Raw genomic sequence first — 21,107 nt, forward strand, 5'->3', positions numbered from 1 at the left:
TTCCTCCCTGGCAGGGAGGCTGCCAGCAGGCCTGCTGCTAAATGAAGACAGGTGCCCTGTGACTATAAATTATAAAACACATCAGCTCCGGCTGATGCACGGCATGTCCCGCAGTCAGCTCCGCAGGGGACACTTGGCCACTGCCAAAGGGCATTCTAGACAGTGGCTTTAACTCTTGTGGCAGCCACAGGAGAGAGGCCAAGCCTATTGCTGGGCAGAGAAGCTCTTGGCAACTCCCAGAGGTTGCAGTTGCCCTGGACGGCTGAGCTGTGTACAGACCAGTGCTTTTCAACCTCTGCGCTATCACGTTGGACAACATACTCCTTTGTGAAGGGCCATCTGAGCACTGTAGGTTTAGCAGCGTCCCTGTATCTACTCACTAGATGCCAACATTACCCCCCATCCCTTGCTCACCCACACACATACATAGGTTGTGACAACCAAAAACGCCGCCAGACATTGTCAAATGTGCCCTGGAAGGCAAAATCACCCTTGGTTGAGAACCAATGGTGTAGAGGAAAGAGGATAGGGTCTGGAGTGATGCCAGAGAGAGGAAGATGCCAGTTCAGAATCTGCAGGTGAGCTGTGAAGCCAGGCAAGTCACAGACACCTTTGGCCTCAGTTTCCTCATCTCTAAAATGGGAAGAAAGAGAAGGTCAGATCAAGAGAGTAAGGAAATCAGTTGCGCTACTGTGTGTGATGCACTTTGAGAGGTATTCAAGCTCTAGGTCAAACAACATAGCAATAGATGATCTAGTGCTTAAATGTTTTTTTCTTTTTTGAGACAGAGTCTTGCTCTGTTGCCCAGGCTGCAGTGCAATGGTGCAATCTTAAGTCACTGCTACCTCCGCCTCTAGGGTTCAAGCGATTCTCCTGCCTCAGCCTCCAGAGTAGCTGGGATTACAGGTGTGTACTACTGTGCCCAGCAAATTTTTGTATTTTTAGTAGAGATGGGTGGTTTCACCATGTTGGCCTGGCTGGTCTTGAACTCCTGACCTCAGGTGATCTGCCCATCTCGACCTCCCAAAGTGCTGGGATTAAGGTGTGTGTGCCCGGCCTAGTGCTTAAATTTAAAGAACATGGCTCCCTTTGAAGAATTTAGCAGAGTATTTATAAAATTCCCCATGACTCTTAAGTTAAAACAAACAAATACTTTAGAAAGTTTTTCTCTCTATTTTTTTCCTTCTGAATTCTAACAAGAATAAGTATGCTGTGTCTGCCTGAGGTTAAAATACATGATTTCCCCTAGTCTTCCTTGAAAGAGGCTTCAAAAAAAATTTTTTTAAATCAACACCCTAGGAATTGTGTCCATCCAATGAACAAACAGAAAATAATGAGGAAAGGGAATACCCCTCTACTTTATTCATAAAATTAGCATATTTTTCTTTAAAGTTAGTAACAAAAACTGATAAGGAACCACCACAGCCCTACAGAAAGACACTGTTGCTTTAAATGAGCTTTGCCGTTATATAATCCTCTGGCTGATTTCACCCCTCCAGCTTTCAAGGAACTGTAAAGAAATCTCTAAAGGCTAATATTTCTCCTGTTCACACTGGCAGAAAAACACAAAGGAAACTGGTAACCCGAGCTCCCTGGAAGGTAAAAAATGAAGAGCAGAGTCCTGGAGGACAGGACTACATGTGTCCTCTTCCATCTTGGGGACCTTGTCAAGCACCAGGCGGCTGCAGCCCTTCTTTACAGCACAGGCTGTGTTCTTTCAGAAGAGCCAAGGCCACATTTGCTTTGGGAAACAGGACACTGTGATTAATCAAAGAAAACAAAAACAGCTTCGTTTTCCATAATGGGCCTATCGAAAGGCTTTTCTAGGAAAAACCTTGATCAAGCTGTTCCTTCTATTTCCCTAGAGGCCAACAGTGCTGGAGGGAGAGCGCGGGGGAGCGGATGGAGTGAGCAAGAAGGTATTCATGAAAGTTTATTCCCGAATGATCCCTTCCAGAAAAAGGCTTCATTGTGTTCACTTGCCCAAAGCACTGAGGGCATCCACCAGCTAACAGCAAGGGCCCTACGGAAGAAAGAGGATAAGCGTCCCCCTTCCAAGGCCAGGCATCACTGTCCTGGCACCCACGGTGCCCACCTCTCCTTCTAGATCATTCCAGTCAGACAGGGTTCCTTGAAGGGAGATTAGGGGAGGGACATCCTGAACCAAACAAAAGAACAAAGAATTGTCAGAAAAGGCAGGTAAAACACTCACTTGCTTACGTCACAGCTGCAATCACAGTGTGATTCTTACACCAGGTACAGACAGGGGCAGGGGTGGGATTGGGGTGAGATCAGTGAGGAACTGCCTGCGGTGCAAAATTTAAGGGCACCGAATCAACACAATAATCAAATAAATAATATTTTAATGCAGTGTTTTTAAGTGAGAATTGATGTCAAAAATCCAGGATGATCAAAACATCAAAAGATTAAAATTTAAAATCAAGATCCAGTTTCACAGACATTGTGTGTTGCTGCTGATCAGCACACACTTGACTTTGGCTTTGCAGGATCTCCTCGAAGGAACCTGGTAAAGCAGCGTGAGCAAAGAAGCCCTGGATTTGGAGAGAGAAGAGCAGGGGGCTTTGGGCACGACGTACATCTCTAGCCTCTCTGAGATCTGTTCTCTTTTGCAAAATAGTCTTAATTCTCACCTCTCTATCTCCCATGGGTTGTTGAGACCAAATGCGATCTTGTTCATGGGAGCATTTGAGAAACATAATCTATGGCATCCCTGAAATGCATAACAGAAAATATAACCATAATACTGGTAATTACAGTAGTGGGTAAAACAAGCGATTCTTGGAAAGGGAAGGGGAGAATCGGCAGGATAGAGGAAAAGGAGGTCGGGGGAGCAAGGGCCAGGCAGTGTGGTGGGAAGTGGGAGGAGCCCAGATTCTGGAATCTGACCTGCGTTCAAGTCTCAGCTCAGCTTTGACAGCTCACTGAACCTCAGCCTATTCTCCAGCCTCTCTGAGCCTCAGTTTTCTCACGCTTAAAATGGGAATGATAATAGATTGACCATGCGCCGGGCGCGGTGGCTCACGCCTATAATCCCAGCACTTTTGGAGGCTGAGGCGGGCAGATCATGAGGTCAAGAGATCACGAGGCCAACATGGTGAAACCCTGTCTCTACTAAAAAGTACAAAAATTAGCTGGGCGTGGTGGCATGCGCCTGTAGTCCCGGCTACTTGGGAGGCTGAGGCAGGAAAATTGCTTGAACCCGGGAGGCGGAGGTTGCAGTGAGCCGAGATTGCACCACTGCACTCCAGCCTGGCGACAGAGCGAGACTCTCTCTCAAAAAAAAAAAAAAAAAAAAAGATTGACCATGAAGGAATATGTGCATAGCCCCTAGTGTGGTCTGCAAACAGGTGGGTATTAACTAACCCTTCCATCCCACACACATAAGTGTGCACATGCACATCTCCCTGCACACCCCCAGTCCCCATCCCAGTGTAAACAAAAAGAGTCAAACTCTGTAAAATATTTGAAGAGATTTATTCCTTTCTTTTTTGACACAAAGTCTTGCTCTGTCACCCAGGCGGTGACACAATCTTGGCTCATGGCAACCTCTGCCTCCAGGGTTCAAGTGATTCTCATGCCTCAACCTCTCAAGTAGCTGGGATTACAAGTGCCTGCCACCACTCCCAGCTAACATTTGTATTTTTAATAGAGATAGGGTTTTGCCATGTTGGCCAGGCTGGTCTCAAACTCCTAGCATCTCTACTTGGGAGGCTGAGGCATGAGAATCACTGGAGGTGGAGGTTGCAGTGAGTCAAAATAGTGCCACTGCACTCTAGCCTGGGGGACAGAGGGAGACTGTCTCAAAAAACAAAAACAAACAAAAAACAAAAATCAACGAAAAAAAACGTTGGTTTGGTTCAGCAAGGTGGAACAACTGGAAGCAGGCTCCGGGTAGAGTTAAACATTTTCTGGTTGACTATTGGTTGCGTGTATCTAAAGAGGTGGGATCAACAGAAAGGAAGTGTCTGGGTTAAGATAAAGGATTATGGAGACCGAAGTTCTTATTTGCAGGCTTCAGAGAGAATAGGTTGTAAAATGTTTCTTATCAGACTTAGAGTCTGTGTGGATGTTAACACTGGAAAGGTATAATGAGGCACTTCCGACCCCCACTACCCATCATGGCCAGAACCAGTCTTTCAGGTTAAATTTGAAGAATGCCCTGGCCAAGGAGGGAGTCCATTCAGATGGCTGGGGGAGGGGGTCCTGGAATTTTATTTTTGGTTTACAATTTCTTAAGTTGGATGGAGGGTACAGAGAAGTTCAATTACAGTTTTTTTCACTGCATGTCTAAAACAGCTGAGCTCCTCTAGGCCCTTCTACTGATTCTGTCAAACTTCCAGGCTTTGCACCTCAGTTCAAGGGCAGGTGGGATTTCCTGCAAATTTCATTATACCCATTTTTCAAAAGAAGAAACAGAGGAGAGCATACCTGGATCACACAAGCTTCTTATGCAGGATAGAGCTGGGACTTCACCAGGGCTTCCAGCTGCAAGAACTCTTCTTTCTATAACACCCACCTGCCTCACAGTTGGGGAAGAGGAAGGTTCCAGTCAGTCCCAGAGGGAACATACTCAACAACCCCTCCACAGTGCTACCAGACTGGGGGCACAAGGACCTAGGCTTCATTCCCTAGGGATGTCAGTTTCTTTATCTCTGCAAAGAACAGATTGCAAAAAAATGTTTCCAAATTCTCTCCCATGGTTCCATTTCTTCAGTGTGGGTCTTTAATGGATAACCCAAACACCTGTGACATAGAAGAAATGCCTGAAAGATAGATCTGAAGTTCACCACAAGTTCAGCAGCAATTACGGTGTGTCTTTGACCTGATGTAATCACTATGGCTGAATTTAAAAGTTGGGATTTTCAGTCATGGTTTCTTGGAAACAGGCCTCACCAAACTTCAGTTAACCTTTCCACATCTGTTTCCTTATGTGAAAAACAGGGAAGACAATACCTTCTGTACAGGAAAAAGAACTTGTCAGTCCTCCTCCCATGCCATTCCCACTTCTTCCTAGCATCCCTGCCCCGAACCCAAGGGAAGAGGAGTTGCTAATCTGATTGGTCAGAGATAGACCCTTGTGGTTAGTGGACAGAGATGCCATCCTTAGCAATGGTTCTCCATCTCTCCCACTCTGTGCAGTTGGGTGGACAGGTGCATCAGCCTCCTCTCTGATTCTCTACCTCCTCGTACAAGTGACTAGGGAGATAAATCATTTTCTTTTCTCTGTCGTTTTGTTGCAGAATTTTCTCCTTAGTTCAGCTAAAACTAGGTTCTTGTCACTCAACCAGGAAAGATTAGGCTCGTGGACACATAGAAGGGTGAGGAGAGGAATTTATTGGGCAAAAAGGAAAAAGGGAAAATAACACTCTGCCAAGTGAGAGAAAATCCTGCTAGTAGGATTCCCACCTCACAGATTGAATCCCAGGTCACCACACAGGAACAGGAGAAGCCAGGCTCCTCCTCGCTGCAAACTCTATGAACTTCCCAAGGCTCCACCCCATCCTCCCAGCGTGCAGGTGGGTATTTTTCAGAAAGAATTGGTCGGGAAATGGCGGGTTTCATCCGGGACCAGCGGTCCGGCTTTTCAGCCTTCAGGCTACTTTAGGCTTGAAGGCGGAGTTTCGCCAGGGACCCCTGGCTGTCTCCTGTCTATCAATTTTTTTATCTTTCCTCCATGCATCCTTCTAAAAGGTACTCAGATCCCAAGGTTTAGAGTCAGGAAGAAGGAGGAGATTCTGCTTAGGCCTTATGGCTTGTATTCATTTTTAGTTAAAACTTGTAATGGGGGTTATTGGATGGTGGCTCAATTGATAAAATGCAGTACTTTGTTATTTGACTTACGCCCTCTGCCTGTCTCTGGAGAACTATGGTAGCCAGTCTCGCCAGACAGTCCCCAGTAAGCCTGCGCTCCTGATAGTCATACCCTTTTGGAGTCCCCTCCCACCTGTACCAGGGTTGATCTGTGTGATCAAAAAACTACGGCAGGAAGTGCTGGCGTGGCACTTCGGAGACTGGGACTCTGCAGCCTCCATCTTGGCTGCTCCTGGATCATGCTCTTGCCACATCCCGAGATGCCTCCTGGGGAGGCCTATGGGATGCCATTCTTGGAACACACGCTTCATTGTCCTTATATGAATCATTGTCTGACATTCCCTTACTCCTTTTTATTTTTTTGGAGACAAGGTCTCACTCTGTCACCCAGGCTGAAGTATTGTGGCATGATCCTAGCTCACTGCAGCCTGGGACTCCCATGCTTAAGATACTCCAGCCTCAGCCTTCCAAGTAGTAGGACTACAGGCATGTGCCACCATGCCAGGCTGAGGTTCTTTTTTTTTTTGTTTTGTAGAGATGGGATCTTGCTGTATTCCCCAGGCTGATGCCAAAGCCCTGTCCTCAAGTGATCCTACCACCTTCACCTTCTAAAGTGCTGGGATTACAGGAGTACACAGGAGCCACCATGCTCAGCCTCTCTTGCTTCTTGAGGTCAGAAATAGACTATTTCTTACTTGTCTTTAAATTCTTAATGTGTTGCATGGTACCTGACCCATATTACAATCTCAATAAATGATTATTGAGTTAAAGAAAGAAGGAAATTGAGTTTTATATTTAGCTTATAGTAATACTTCATATTTTAAACGTCAAAAGTGTAGGGTTTGAATTTCTTTTGGTAGAAAGCCAAATGTAGCAGTTTACATTAAATTTTATAGACACTCTAGATTGCTGAATAAGTCCACATGTGGAAATAAAACAGAAGTTTAAGAAACCTCTTGGACTTAAATATGGGTTTTTATATTATCTTCAAACTTGCCCTCATAATTTTAGTTCCAGCATGTACTATAGAGCTCTCTTCTTCACAATGGAGAACCTTTTCTCCCTCTTTTGTCTATATGCCTAATTAAATTACATCTCACATTAATCATATTTTGCTTAATTATGCTGAATATTTTGGCCCCAAAGATATATTAATTCCAAGTCTCTTGGTGTTGCCACTTTGGGTCTGTTTTTACTCAATTACACAGTCCCCCGAGGTGGTCAGATGTTAATTCCAAAGACTGTACCCTTTAGAACCAAGAGAATGGAAAGAAAATGGAAAGGAAATAAGAGAATGGAAAGGAAGCCACAGAGGCCAGTTCCATCTTTAGTGTCTCCTAACTCTGGAATCTCAAGCTCGACCTAACATTGAGCCAAAGGCTCCAGGAAACCTGCTCCCCTCTTTCTGTGAATTCTCTCCCCCTCCCTCTGAAGACAATGCTGTCTTCAGAAGTTGATCCATTGATTTATGTATAGGTATTGAATAAAGTTAAAAAACGTCAACTCAGAAAGAGGCCAGAGTTATTTTAAAGGTGATTAAGAAGAAAAATGAGAGTTACCCAGCCAAGAAGAAAGAGGTATAAATAGACATTATATTCATGATGTGTCTGAAAAACAAATCTTTATATACAAATTTAGGTACGTATGAGTGTTTGAGACACACACACACACACACACACACAGAGGGGAGTATGTGTATGTGCATAATATGTATATTTTTTTCTTTTTTCTTTTTTTTGAGACGGAGTTTCACTCTGTCACCCAGGCTGGAGTGCAGTGGCGAGATTTCGGCTCACTGCAACCTCTGCCTCCTGGGTTCAAACGATTCTCCTGCCTCAGCCTCCCAAATAGCTGGGACTACAGACACATGCCACCAAGCCCAGCTAATTTTTGTATTTTTAGTAGAGACGGGGTTTAACCAGGTTGGCCAGGCTGGTCTCAAACTCCTGACCTCAAGTGATCCACCCTCTTCGACCTCCCAAAGTGCTGGGATTACAGATGTGAGCTACTGTGAGCAGTCTATATTTTTAGTAGAGATGGGGTTTCACCATGTTGGTCAAACTGGTCTCAAACTCCTGACCTCTGGCAATCTGCCCATCTCAGCCTCCCAAAGTGCAGGGATTACAGGTGTGAGCCACCACACCCAGCCTATATTTTTCAGTCACCCACATCTTTGGTGTAGGGTATAGTGTTTCCATATACCCTACACCAAAGGGTCGTGAGATAATCTTCAAGGGAGACACTTTATCGGAGCACGCAGTTCTATTTATCTAGTTTCCAAGGATTAGTCTCCTTGGCAACTTTACATAATAGATCTTGGCTATATAGTACAAGTCTTCTCTACTTAAATGAGTCCAAATTGTAACCCAGTAATACCAATAATACCTTCTCTTTTGCACATGCTTGTAACTGCATATGTGGAGTGAGGGGGCCAATTCTTTTGAAAACATTCATCCCTCCCTCTTTCTAAATGATTCTAGGATTTAGAATCCTAAACAAAAAGAAAGAAAAGAAAAACCATTTTCTTGGAAGCTGGAAAGGATTGATTTCCCATTTTTTTTGAAAGCTGCAGAACACATAAAAAATAGGACTGTGTTTCTAAAAAGCTCTGATATATCTATTAGCCACAATCTTTTTTTGTGTGCTAAAAGAGACCAGTCACAGAAATACCGTTGCTGAAAAAACAACAACAAAAAAAAAAAACTGTGCTGCCTGGACCTTTTTTAACTTCCTCCTTGTCAGGATGACTTAGTCTTTCTTAAATCCTCATCAGAAGACAATGTTGCTTTGGGGCAGGTAGGCCAAGGGTGGTTTGATTGACTTTGTCACCTAGATGTGGTCACAGAGGTATCAGAGGTTGACAGTGTAGCTACTTGGTTAAAAATGACAACCATCTAAAGAAAAGTACACAAATAGTGCCTATACTTTCTTGGAACTGGGAGTTGGCTTTCTTGGACCCTTTCCTCCAGCTTCAAAACAGGAATTGCTAAATGCTCAATTTGGTGTTTGCCTAAGGGTGGCTAAACAAGTTGCCTTGTGAGGTGTGTGTCCTTATTTCTGAGAAAGAAAGCCTTTCACTCAATTCAGTTCTAACAAAAACAAGTCTACTGAAACCAGAGCAGGGAAGGAACTTATCAACAAAGGTCAAGTAGAAAAAGGACCGATTCCAAAAACAGAGTTTTCTGCCAAAGTTCGGGAGCAACTGAAAGGCAGAAAGAGATCTTTTGGGTTCCAAAGAAGACCTGAAGAAATCTTCCTTTCTGATTGCTTTTCAGACATCAGGGAGTGAAGCAAAATGTGTAGAGACAGTCCTTCTTGAGAAGCATGGTAGGGGTTGGGATGTAGGGGGGAGGGAGAGGGGATGAGATGCTCTTCTATTCTCATGCTCCAAAAGTGGCACCTTCCCAACAATATTTTTAAAAATCACACTAATTAGGGGATCATGAAAAATGTTAGAAGCAGCAAAATGAAAAAGCAGGATGGTGAGCTGCGCAGTCCCACTCCTAGACTTGCTCCCTGATGTTGGAATATGACTAGGACTCTGATTTCTCCCTCTAATCTCCAAAGAAACACCATATTACAGAGCCAGAACCAACCTAAGAATAATTGTATTCAAAGCTTTCCTTTGGGGAGTGGAAGTGACTTCTTTTGTTTATAGAGTCATAAGGAACATCTGAACTCCACTTGAAGCAAAAAGAAGGATTGGTTCAAGATGGTGCACTCAGCCAACATGCTTCTTCCTTTCCAGATCCCAGTGCAATGTGATCCATAAGATAAGACTAAGTCCTAGGCTTTACCTAGAAAATGCCGGTTGAGGGGAGCTGAAGAATTTCTGGGTGGTAGCAGGCTGACAGGAATACCAAAGCACTGAAGGAGGGGGCTGCTGGATAAATAATTCTCGAGGCTGCAAACTTCACTGGGACAAGTCACCATCTGTTGTATTCATTACTATAATATTTCTGCCTTGCATGGCTCCTGGCATAGAGTAGGTGTTTGATATTACTGTCAAATCTGAATATGCTAATTTTCTCAAGAGAAAAATAAACCCAAGGTCAGCAGGATAGGGTACAAGTATATTATAGGATGCTTGACCAGAAAGTCAAAGTGCCAGGCCAGTGCCCCACTTTCCAGGTGGCACAGAGAGCAGCTAGTTACTGTGTTTGCTCCCAGGATCTCTGAGTAAAGGGTCAGTCAAGGGAGACTCCTAGAATAAGAACTGGGGCCAGAGAGAAAAGTAGAGCATTGCTCCAGTTATTACTGCACTGGTAATTAAGGAAAGATGCAACTTGAGACAGGTGTGAAATGCCCTGAGGAGCTCTAAGGGGTGACCTTCCCTACTTGTTTATTTGAGGCCAACCTGCTGGCCTCCCGTGCCAGCTCATGAACCTTGGAGTACAACATGTATTACAGTTAGTCACCACATTTAGCAGGCAGACCTGACAAGAGTGTTGGAAGGGAGCCTAAAGAATTGATGAGGGAAGGAGACGAGTTACCAATGCAGATCAATTTATATTTGAAAAGGAACAACTGAGAATTGGCAGACCTTAGAACCAACCTCATAGCCTGAAAGCTGAATGAGGAGAGAGTTAAATTCTGAGGAGAGAGCAAATGCAGGCAGCCGAAGGGGACATTCAAGTAATTTTATTAAGTGTCCTGAGATAAAATCCATATTAGATCCATAAAAAAAGAGCTGTAGAAAAAGCAGCAATCAGAGAAAAAGAAAGAAACCTTTAAAAACTGAAAATACGATTAACAAATTATAGAAACTCAATACCAGAAATGAAGTGCAGAACAGATACAATCAAAAAGAGAACCAGTGATTTGGAAGATCATATCAAAGAATTCTTCCTGAACACAGTGCAAAAAGCTAGACAAAGAAATAATGAGGAAAAAAGATAAAGAATATAGAGGATTCAGAAGAAAAAAATCTGCTTAATAAAAATTGTGGAAAGAGGCAGAGCAACATGGCGGAATAGAAGGTGCCACCTATCAACGCCCCAGCAAGGACACCAATTTAATAACTATCTACACAGAAGAAAACACCTTCATAAGAACCAAAAATCAGGTTAGCCCTCATAGTACCTGGTTTTATCTTCATATCAATGAAAGAGGCACTGAAGAGATAGAAAAAACAGTCTTGAAACGCTGATGCCACCCTTCCCCTCTGTGCTGTCAGGTTAGAGCAGAAAGGGAAACAGGACCAAACTCAGCTGATGGCCACCCATGGGGGAAGCATTTAATCCAGCCCCAGCCAGAGGGAACTGCCAATCCCAATGGTCAGGACTTGAGTTCCTGCAAACCTCACCACCATGGGCTACAGTGCTGTGTTTCTAAATAAACTTAAAAGGCAATCTAGGCCATAAGGACTGCAATACTTGGTGAATCCTAGTGCTGAACTAGGCCTAAAGAGAGTGGACTGGGGATGGGTATGTGACCCACTGAGACACCAGCCAGGGCAGCCAAGGGAGTGCTGACATCACCCCTACCCCACCCCAGGCTACACAGCTCATGGCTCCAAAAGATAGCCCTTCCTTCTGATTCAGGAGAGAAGAGGGAAGAGTAGGGAGTGTACTGTGTCTTGCATCGTGGATACCAGCTCAGCAACAGCAGGAGAGGGCACTAATCAGGGTTCTGAGCCCTCATTCCAGGTCCTAGCTCCCAGGTGACATTTCTAGACATACCCTGGGCCAGGAGGGGACCCACTCCTCAGTAACACTGTGGTTCCTGCAGACTTTTAGAGGTAGCACCTTGATGGTCTTGGACAAGATCTGGGAGAATTAACTGGATTACTAGGCAGAAAATCTTGTTCTCTTCCCATACTTACTCCTGTACTTTTTTTACTTGAAGGAAAGGACCCAGTCCTGGTAGCATTCATCACCTGCTAACTGAAGAGCCCTTGGGCCCTGAATAACCAGCAGCGACACCCAGGTAATATGTTGGGGGCCTTGGGTGAGCCTCTGAAACTGGCTGGCTTCAGGTGAGACTCAGCACATTACTAGTTGTGGTGGCTGTGGAGCAAAACTTCTGCTTCAGAAAAGCAGAGGGAAAAGCAAAGGGGACTTTGCCTTGCACCTTAGGTACTAGCACAGCCAAAGGGGGTTAGAGCACCAAGTGGGCTCTTAGAGTCCTGGACTCCAGGACTTGACTTCTGAATTGCATTTCTAGACCTATCCTGGGCCAGAGGGGAGCACATGGCCCTAAAGAGTGAGTCCCAGGCCAGGCAGGATTCACGACAAGCTGACTTAAGAGCTCTTGGGCCTTAAGAGAACATTGGTGCTAGTCTGGCAGTACTCCTTCTGGCCTGGGGTTGCAGTGGTTACAGAGTGAGGCTCCACAGCCTTTGGAAAGGGGAAGGAAGAGGAGGAAGGACTGCATCTTGTGCATTGATCTGTACCTTGTGCTTTGAGAGCCAGCTCAGCTGCAGTACAACAGAACACCAGGTAGACTTCTAAGGTTTCTGACTGTAGTCTCTGACTCCTGTACGGCACCTCTGGACCCACCTGGTGCCTGGGAGACCTTGTCACCCTGAAGGGAAGATCATAGGCCCGACTGGCTTTGCCATCAAATGATCAAAGAGCCCTAGGGCCTTGAGTGAACATAGGCAGTAGCCAAGGAATGGTTACAGCAGGCCTTTGGTGAGACCCAGTGCTGTGCTGGCTTCAGCTGTCATCCAGAGCAGTTATGGTGGTGGTGGCCACAGAGGTGCTTGTGTCACTACACCCCAGCTTTAGGTGGCTCAGAACAAAGAGAGACTCTGTTTGTTTGGGAGTAAGTACAGGAAGAGAACAAGAGTCTCTCCCTGGTACTCCAGATAATTCTCCCAGATCTTGTCCAAGACCGTCAAGGCAGTACTTCTATGAGTCTCCAAGAACCGCAGTGTCACTGGGCTTGGGGTGCCCACTGAAGCAGATATAGCTTAGATCGCAACACCCAGGTTCTTTCAAATATCTGAAAAACCTTCCCAAGAAGGACAGCTAGAAATAAGCCCAGATAGTGAAAACTACAATAAATATCTAACTCTTCAATGGCTAGATACTAAAGAACATCCACCAGTATCAACACCATCCAGGGAAACATGACCTCACCAAATGAACTAAACAAGGTACCAGGAACCAATCCTAGAAAAATGGAGACATGTGACCTTTCAGACAGAAAATGCAAAATAGCTGTGTTGAGTATACTCAAAGAAATTCAAGATATCACAGAGAAGGAATTCAGAATTCTATCAGATAAATTTAACAAAGAGATTGAAATAATTAAGAAGAATCAAGCAAAAATTCTGAAGCTGAAAAATGCAATTGGCATACTGAAGAATGCATCAGAGTCCTTTAATAGCACAATGGATCAAGCAGAAGAGAGAACTGGTGATCTTGAAGACAGACTATTTGAAAATACAGTCAGAAGAGACAAAAGAAAAAAGAATAACAATGAAGCACACCTACAGGATCTAAAAAATAGCCTCAAAAGGGCAAATCTAAGAGTTATTGTCCTTAAAGAGGAGGTAGAGAAAGAGATAGGGATAGAAAGTTTATTCAAATGAATAATATCAGAGAACTTCCCAAACCTAAAGAAAGATATCAACATTCAAGTACAAGGTTATAGAACACCAAGCAGATTTAACCTAAAGAAGACTACCTCAAGGCATTTAATAATCAAACTCCCAAAAGTCAAGAATAAAGAAAGGATCCTAAAAGCAGCAAGAGAAAAGAAATAAATAACGTACAATGGAGCTCCAATATGTCTGGCAGCAGACTTTTCAGTGGAAACTGAAAAGCGAAATAGCCCAGGAGAGAATGACAAGACATATTTAAAGTGCTAAAAGAAGAAAATAAACTTTTACCCTGGAATAGTATATTTGGAAAAAAATATCCTTCAAATATGAAGGAGAAATGAAGACGTTACCAGACAAATAAAAGCTGAGGGATACCAGACCTGTCCCAAAAGAAATGATAAGGAGAATACTTCAATCAGAAAGAAAAGAACATTACTAAGTAATAAGTAATCACCTGAAAACACACTCATGGTGTTGAGGATACTCAAAGAAATTCAAGATAACACAGAGAAGTAATTCAGAATTCTATCAGATAAATTTTAAAAAGAGATTGAAATAATTAAGAAGAATCAAGCAAAATTCTGAAGCTGAAAAATGCAATTGTATAAAACTCACTGGTAATGGTAAGTACACAGAAAAACAAGACTATTTTAACACTGTAATTGTGATATGTAAACTACTCTTATCTTGAGTAGAAAGACTAAATGAGGAACCAATCAAAAATAATAACAGCATTTCAGTACAATAAGATATAAATAGAAACAACAAAAAGTTAAAAAGCAGGAGGACAAAGTTAAGGTGTAGAGCTTTTATTAGTTTTCTCCTTGCTTGTTTGTTTATTTATGCAAACAGTATTGTTACCAGATTAAAATAATAGGACATAAGATAGTATTTGCAAGCCTTGGGATAACCTCAAACCAAAAATCATATAATGGAGACCTAAAAAATAAAAAGCAAGAACCTAAATCTTACCACCAGAGAAAATCACCTTCACTAAAGGAAGACAGGAAGGAAAGAAAGAAGGAAGAGAAGACCACAAAACAACCAGAAAACAAATAACGAAGTGGGAGAAGTAAGTCTTTATTTATCAATAATAACATTGAATGTAAATAGACTAAACTCTCCAATCAAAAGACACAGACTGGATGAATAGATGGAAAACCAAGACCCATTAATCTTTCGCCTACAAGAAACACACTTCACCTATAAAGACACACATAGACTGAAAATAAAGGGATAGAAAAAGATATTCCACATGAATGGAAACCAAAAACAGTAGGAGTTGCTATAGTGCCATCAGACAAAATAGCTTTCAAGCCAAAAACTATAAGAAGAAATAAAGAAGGTCATTATATAATGTTAAAGGGGTCAATTCAGCAAGCGGATATAACAGTTTTAAATATACATGGACTCAACACTGAAGCGTCCAGATATATAAAACAAATATTAGAGCTGAAGAGAGAGCTAGGTCATAATACAAAAACAGCTTGAGAATCAACACTTCACTACAGAAAACCAACAAAGAAATATCAGACTTAATCTGCACTATAGATCAAATGGATCTAGTAAATATTTACAGAACATTTCATCCAATGGCTACAGAATACACATTTTTTTTTTCCTCAGCACATGGATCATTCTCAAGTTTAGGCCATATGTTAGGTCACAAACAAGTCTTACAACATTCAAAATAATTGAAATAATAACAAGCATCTTCTCTGATCACAATGGAATAAAACTAGAAATCAATAACAATAGGAATTTTGGAAACTTTACAAATACATGGAAATTAAACAATATGCTCCTGAATTACCAGTAGGTCAATGAAAAAAGAAGGAAATTAAAAAATGTATTGAAAAAAATGATAATGAAAACAAAACATACCAAAACCTATGGGATACAGCAAAATCAGTACTAAGGGGAAACTTATAGCTATAAGTGCTTACATCACAAAAGAGGAAAAACCTCAAATGAGCAATCTAACAATGCATCTCAAAGAACTAGAAAAGCAAGAGCAAACCAAACCCAAAATTGGTAGAAGAAAAGAAATAATAATGATCAGAGTGAAATAAATGAAATTGAAATAAAAAAATTCAAAATTCAATGAAACAAAAAGTTGGTGTTTTGAAAAGTTAAACAAAATTGACAAAACTTTAGCCAAACTAAGAGAAAAAGGGAAAATATGCAAATAAATAAAATCAGAAATGAAAAAGGAGACATTATAGCTGATATCAAAGGATTATTTGTGGCTACTATGAGCACCAAATACCAATAAATTGGAAAATCTAGAAGAAATGGATGAATTCCTAGACAAATACAACCTACCAAAATTAAACCAGGAAGAAATCCAAAACCTTAACAGACAAATAACAAGTAATGAGATTGAAACCATATTAACAAGTCTCTCAATAAAGAAAAGCCCAAGACCGAATGGCTTCACTGCTGAATTCTACTAAACATTTAAAGAAGAACTAATACCAATCCTACTCGAACTATTCTAAAAAATAGAGGAGGACGGACTACTGCCAAACTAATTTTACAAGGCCAGTATTACCTTGATACCAAAACCAAAGACAGACACACACACACACACACACACACACACACACACGCAGACACACACACACAATGAAAAACAAAAAAACTACAGGCCAATATCTCTGATGGATATTGATGCAAAAATCCTCAACAAAATACTTACAAATCAAACTCAACAACACATTAAAAAGATCATTCATCACTATCATATGGGATTTATCCCTGGGATTCAAGGATGGTTCAACATATGCAAATCAATCAATGTGATACATCATGTCCACAGAATGAAGGATAAAAATTGTACGATCATTTCAATTAATACTGAAAAAGCATTTAATAAAATTGAACATAGCTTCATGATTAAAAACCCTAAAAAAACTGGGGATAGAAGAAACATACTGAAGTATGTATAATAAATATAATATATTATTTATAATATAATATAATATAATATATAATATAATAAAAGCCACATATGAAAGACCCACAGATAGTATGATACTGAATGGGGAAAAACTTAAAGCCTTTCCTGTAAGATCTGGAAGAGGACAAGGATGTGCCTACTTTCACCATTGTTATTCAACACAGTACTGGAAGTCCTAGCTATTAGAACTGATAAACAAATTCAGTAAAGTTATATGATACAAAATCGACATACAAAAATCAGTAGCATTTTTTTTTTGAGATAGAGTCTTGCTCTGTTGCCAGGCTGGAGTACAGTGGTGCAATCTTGGCTTACTGCAACCTCTGCCTCTCAGGTTCAAGTAATTCCCCTGCCTCAGCCTCTTGAGTGGCTGGGACTACAGGTGCATGTCACCACACCTGGCTAATTTTTTGTATTTTAGTAGAGACAGGGTTTCACCATGTTGGCCAGTATGGTCTCAATCTCCTGACCTCATGATCTACCCATCTTGGCCTCCCAAAGTGCTGGGATTACAGGCATGAGCCACCACACCCAGCTAAAAATCAGTAGCATTTCTATATGCCAACAGTGAGCAATCTGAAAAAGAACTGAAAAAAGAAATCCCATTTACAGTATCCACACATAAAATTAGACACTCAGAAATTAACTTAACCATAGAGGCTAAAGATCTTTATAACGAAAACTATAAAATACTGATGAAAGAAATTGAAGAGGACAGACAGACACACACACACACACACACACACACAAAAGAAAAATATTCTATGTTCATAAATTGGAAAATCAATATTGTTAAAATATTCATACTACCCAAAGCAATCTGATTCAATGCAAATGATATTCTTCACAGAAATAGAAAAAACAATTCTAAAATTTATGCAGAAATACAAAAAGAGCCAGAATAGCCAAAGATATCCTAAGCAAAAAGAACAAAACTGGAGGAATCATTATCTGACTTCAAATTATACTACAGAGCTATAGTAACCAAAACAGCATGGTACCAGCATAAAAACAGACACATAAACCAGTGGAACAGAATAGAGAATCCAGAAACAAATCCACACACAACAAGCATGAAAACACTTTTTGACAAAGGTACCAAGAATATACACTGGGGGAAAGAAATTCCCTTCAATAAATGGTGTTAGAAAAACTGGAAAGCCATATGCAAAAGAGTGAAACTAGACCCCTATCTCTCACCATATACAAAAATCAAATCAAAATGTATTAAAGACTTAAATCTCAGACCTTGAACTATATTTTCTACTACAAGAAAACATTGGGGAAAATCTTCAGAACATTTGCCTGGGCAACAATTTCTTGAGCAATACCCCACAAGCAAAGGCAACCAAAGTAAACATGTACAAATGGTACCACACCAAGTTAAAAAGCTTCTTCACAGCAAATGAGACAATTAACAAAGTGAAGAGAAAACCCACAGAATGGGAGAAAATATTTGCAAACTACCCATGTGACAAGGGATTAATAACCAGAATATATAAGGATCTCAAACAACTCTATAGGAAAAATCTAATAATCCATTCGAAAAATGGATAAAAGACTTGAATAGACATTTCTCAGCAGAAAACATGCAAATGGCAAGCAGGCATATGAAAAGGTGCTCAGCATTATTCATCATCAGAGAAATACAAATTTAAACTATGAGATATCATCTCATCCCAGTTAAGATGGCTTACATCCAAAAGACAGGCAATAACTAATGTTGGCCAGTATGTGGAGAAAAGGGAACACTCATACACTCTTTGTGGGAATGTAAATTAGTACAACCACTATGGAGAATAGTTTGGAGGTTCCTGAAAAGCTAAAAAATTGAGCTACCATATGATCCAGCAATCCCACTGCTGGGTATATACTCAAAAGAAAGGAAATCCATATTATCGAAGAGATATCTGCACTCCTATGTTTGTTGCAGCACTGTTTACAATAGCTAAGATTTGGAAGCAACTTAAGTGTTTATCAGCAGATGAATGGATAAAGAAAATGTGGTACATATACACAACGGAGTACTATTCAGCAATAAAAAATAATGCAAATCTAATTATTTGTAACATGGATGGAACTAGCGATCATTATGAAGTGAAATAAGCCAGACACAGACAAACATCGCATGTTCTCACTTATTTGTGGGATCTAAACATCAAAACAATTGAACTCATGGACATAGAGAGTAGAAGGATGGTTCCCAGAGGCTGGGAAGGTTATGGGAAGCTGGGGGCAAGGTGAAGGATAGTTAATAGATACAAAAAAAACAGAAAAAATGAATAAGACCTACTGTTTGATAGCAAAACAGGATGACTATAGTCAATAATAACTTAATTGTCTATTTTAAAATAACTTAAAGAGTTAAAGAGTTGGATTGTTTGTAACTCAAACAATCATCCACTCAAAGGTTTGAGGGGATGAATACCCCATTACCTACCTGTATACCTAAACCTACTATGTACCCACATAAATCTTTTAAAATGTTTCCATTTGGGGCAGGATAAGTAAAGATTCACACTTATTTTTAAAAAATTATAGGAAAGCATGGATAAGATGACAGGGAATCATTAGCAGAGAAATATCCACTATGTCACTTGAGTAGCCTAAATAAATAAATAAATATTAAGTCATTAGGTTAAAATTTAAAACCCAGTAATTCTGGACCCACTATGTGCCAAGCAAGAATACTGAAAGAGAGCTACATCCCATTAAAAATTCTGAATTTCTGACTTGTTTGTTTTCACATTTATAGTGTATCTCTTGTACACAGCATGTAGTTGGGTCTTGTCTTCTCATGTTTGAAAACTTCTGTGCTCCCATTTTGCTTACGTCAGAGCTACCAGCCTCCTTTTAATTGTTGTCCACTATCATCTCCATTTCACAATGGCTTTAGACATGCTGTTCTCCATTCTCTGTTCCAAATAGTCCACTCAGGCAGATGTGTGGGGTTGATCCTATGGCCTGCCTTTCTCTCACGGAAGAACACTGGTGCCACTCAGAAAGAGTTTGGGGTTGGGATCTGCTTTTCCTGGGGTTACATCCCCACTCTATAATGGGCTTTGAGGAGGGGGTGGCAGTCCCTGGTCTTCTTGGCTTGCCCATCTCAGCATGAAACCTCCACCCTATGAGCTGACTAGGGTGTGGGTGTCTGGAGCCTCAGTACTCTCGGCTGCTGCACTTGGAGCTACTGGTGGTGGTGTATGATGGCGGGGGCAAGACCTGTTCCTCCTGGCCATGCCTACCAGGAATAGAGCTCCTGCAACACAGGACTGGGAAGGACAAAAAATGTCAGCAGCCTGCCCTTGTGAGGGTAAAACTGTAGCCCCAGACTGGAAGCTTAAGGGAGAGGAAGGTCCCCTCCTCATCTTCTTAGTTGCACATTCCCAGGGTAGAGCTTTCATAACATGGACCTGAGGAGAGGTGGGGAAACAGAACAGCAAGTCATGGTTCAAGTGCCACAGACTGTCAGTGTTCTTAACAATATTTAGTAGACTTTCTTGAAGAAATACTTCTCCATATGTTGTATGTTGTATGTCTTTAGGACAATTTCCAGAGACTTGGAACAATTTTTTAAAAATATTTTTCACCAGTTAAATTGGTGTTTTGCTTGGGAGAGGGCCTGGGAAGTCCTGCTCCCACCTCTAAATCATTCACTATTTCTGATGAGTCATTTTCAGTGACTTATCTTTATTTCCATGGATAAAAGGTGTCTTTTATCAAGCTGTTTTAAAGATTTTTTTTCTTTATCCTTGGTTTTCAGTCATTTGTCAATTATGTCCCTAGATAGGAATTTCTCTTTTTTTCTGTTTGCAGTATACTGGGCTTCTTAGATTCATAAATTGATATTATTATCCAAATTTGGAAAATTTTCAGCCAAGTCTCCTTAAATATTTTTTGCCTCATTAATTCTCTTTTCTCCTGAATAACACATATATGTTAGATTGCTTAGTATTTCCCTACTGGTAAGTAAGGCTCTGTTCATTTCTTTTCAAGTATTTTTCTCTCTTTAGTTGGTGATTTTTGATGACTTTCCTTCAAGTTCTCTGATCTTTTCTTCTGTTGTTTTCAAACTGAGGTTGATCCCATCCAACATTTTTTCAGGTATTGTAGTTTTTACTTCAGATAATGTATTTTTCAGTTCTGAGATTGTATTTTTTAGTTCTGATTTCCATTTTTTTTTCTAGAATTTTAATCTGTTTCCTGAAATCCTCATGTCTCCACACATTACACCTATTATTGCCTGTAAATTCTGTAACATATTTATAATAGCAATTTTAAAGTCCTTATATGTTAATTTCAATATCTTCTTTGTGCATATCCTTTTATTTTCTGGAGTTTTTCTTTTTATTAAATTGTCATATGTTTCTGCTTCTTTGCATGTCTGGTAATTTTTATTGTATGCTGGACAATGTAGAAACTCTAAATTCTGTCATTTTCATCAGATGAGTAGTTGGTTTTGTTCTAGCAGGCAGTTAAATTTCTTGTGGATAATCTTAATCTTATGTAGGCTTGTTTCTAGGCTTTGTTAAGCTAGTTATATTTTATTTTTGCTCTTACTCTTAGGATATAACTCTGAATTTTGGGATATGATCCTTATATCTAGGGCATGATGTTTCTGGCATACTAAGATGGAATTCAAGAGATGTTTATCAAGCCCCACTAATTTGGTGACATTTTAAATTCAAACTGTATCTCTCCAGTATGAGGCAGCTGCTGAAATCTCTGCTCAGCCTTCCAGCTGATGTTTTCTGCTATGCT

At 40.9% G+C, this 21,107-nt stretch overlaps 1 protein-coding gene and 1 long non-coding RNA gene across 3 annotated transcripts in view; one reads left to right on the forward strand and one right to left on the reverse strand.

Annotated features, from left to right (window-relative positions):
• The window catches only part of LOC135275358 (uncharacterized), a 40,947-nt gene that overhangs the window by 14,825 nt on the left and 5,015 nt on the right, over nt 1-21,107 (forward strand). Inside the window, exon 3 of the long non-coding RNA XR_010342943.1 lies at nt 11,680-11,760. This is a non-coding gene — a long non-coding RNA (uncharacterized LOC135275358). The remainder of the gene's footprint in view (nt 1-11,679; nt 11,761-21,107) is intronic.
• Nucleotides 287-21,107, reverse strand: part of CRADD (CASP2 and RIPK1 domain containing adaptor with death domain) — a 224,205-nt gene continuing 203,384 nt past the window's right edge. Inside the window, exons 5-6 of one of the 2 annotated variants that reach the window (XR_010342942.1) lie at nt 4,450-4,537; nt 287-2,731 (exon numbers count right to left, since the gene is read on the reverse strand). The gene's annotated coding sequence lies outside the window, so the exon portion shown is untranslated. The other variant, XR_002479385.2, reaches the window with a different exon arrangement.

The sequence above is a fragment of the Aotus nancymaae genome, unplaced genomic scaffold (assembly GCF_030222135.1).
Source record: "Aotus nancymaae isolate 86718 unplaced genomic scaffold, 86718_ANA_hifiasm-v0.15.2.pri h1tg000016l, whole genome shotgun sequence".
Classification (NCBI taxonomy): domain Eukaryota; kingdom Metazoa; phylum Chordata; class Mammalia; order Primates; family Aotidae; genus Aotus; species Aotus nancymaae.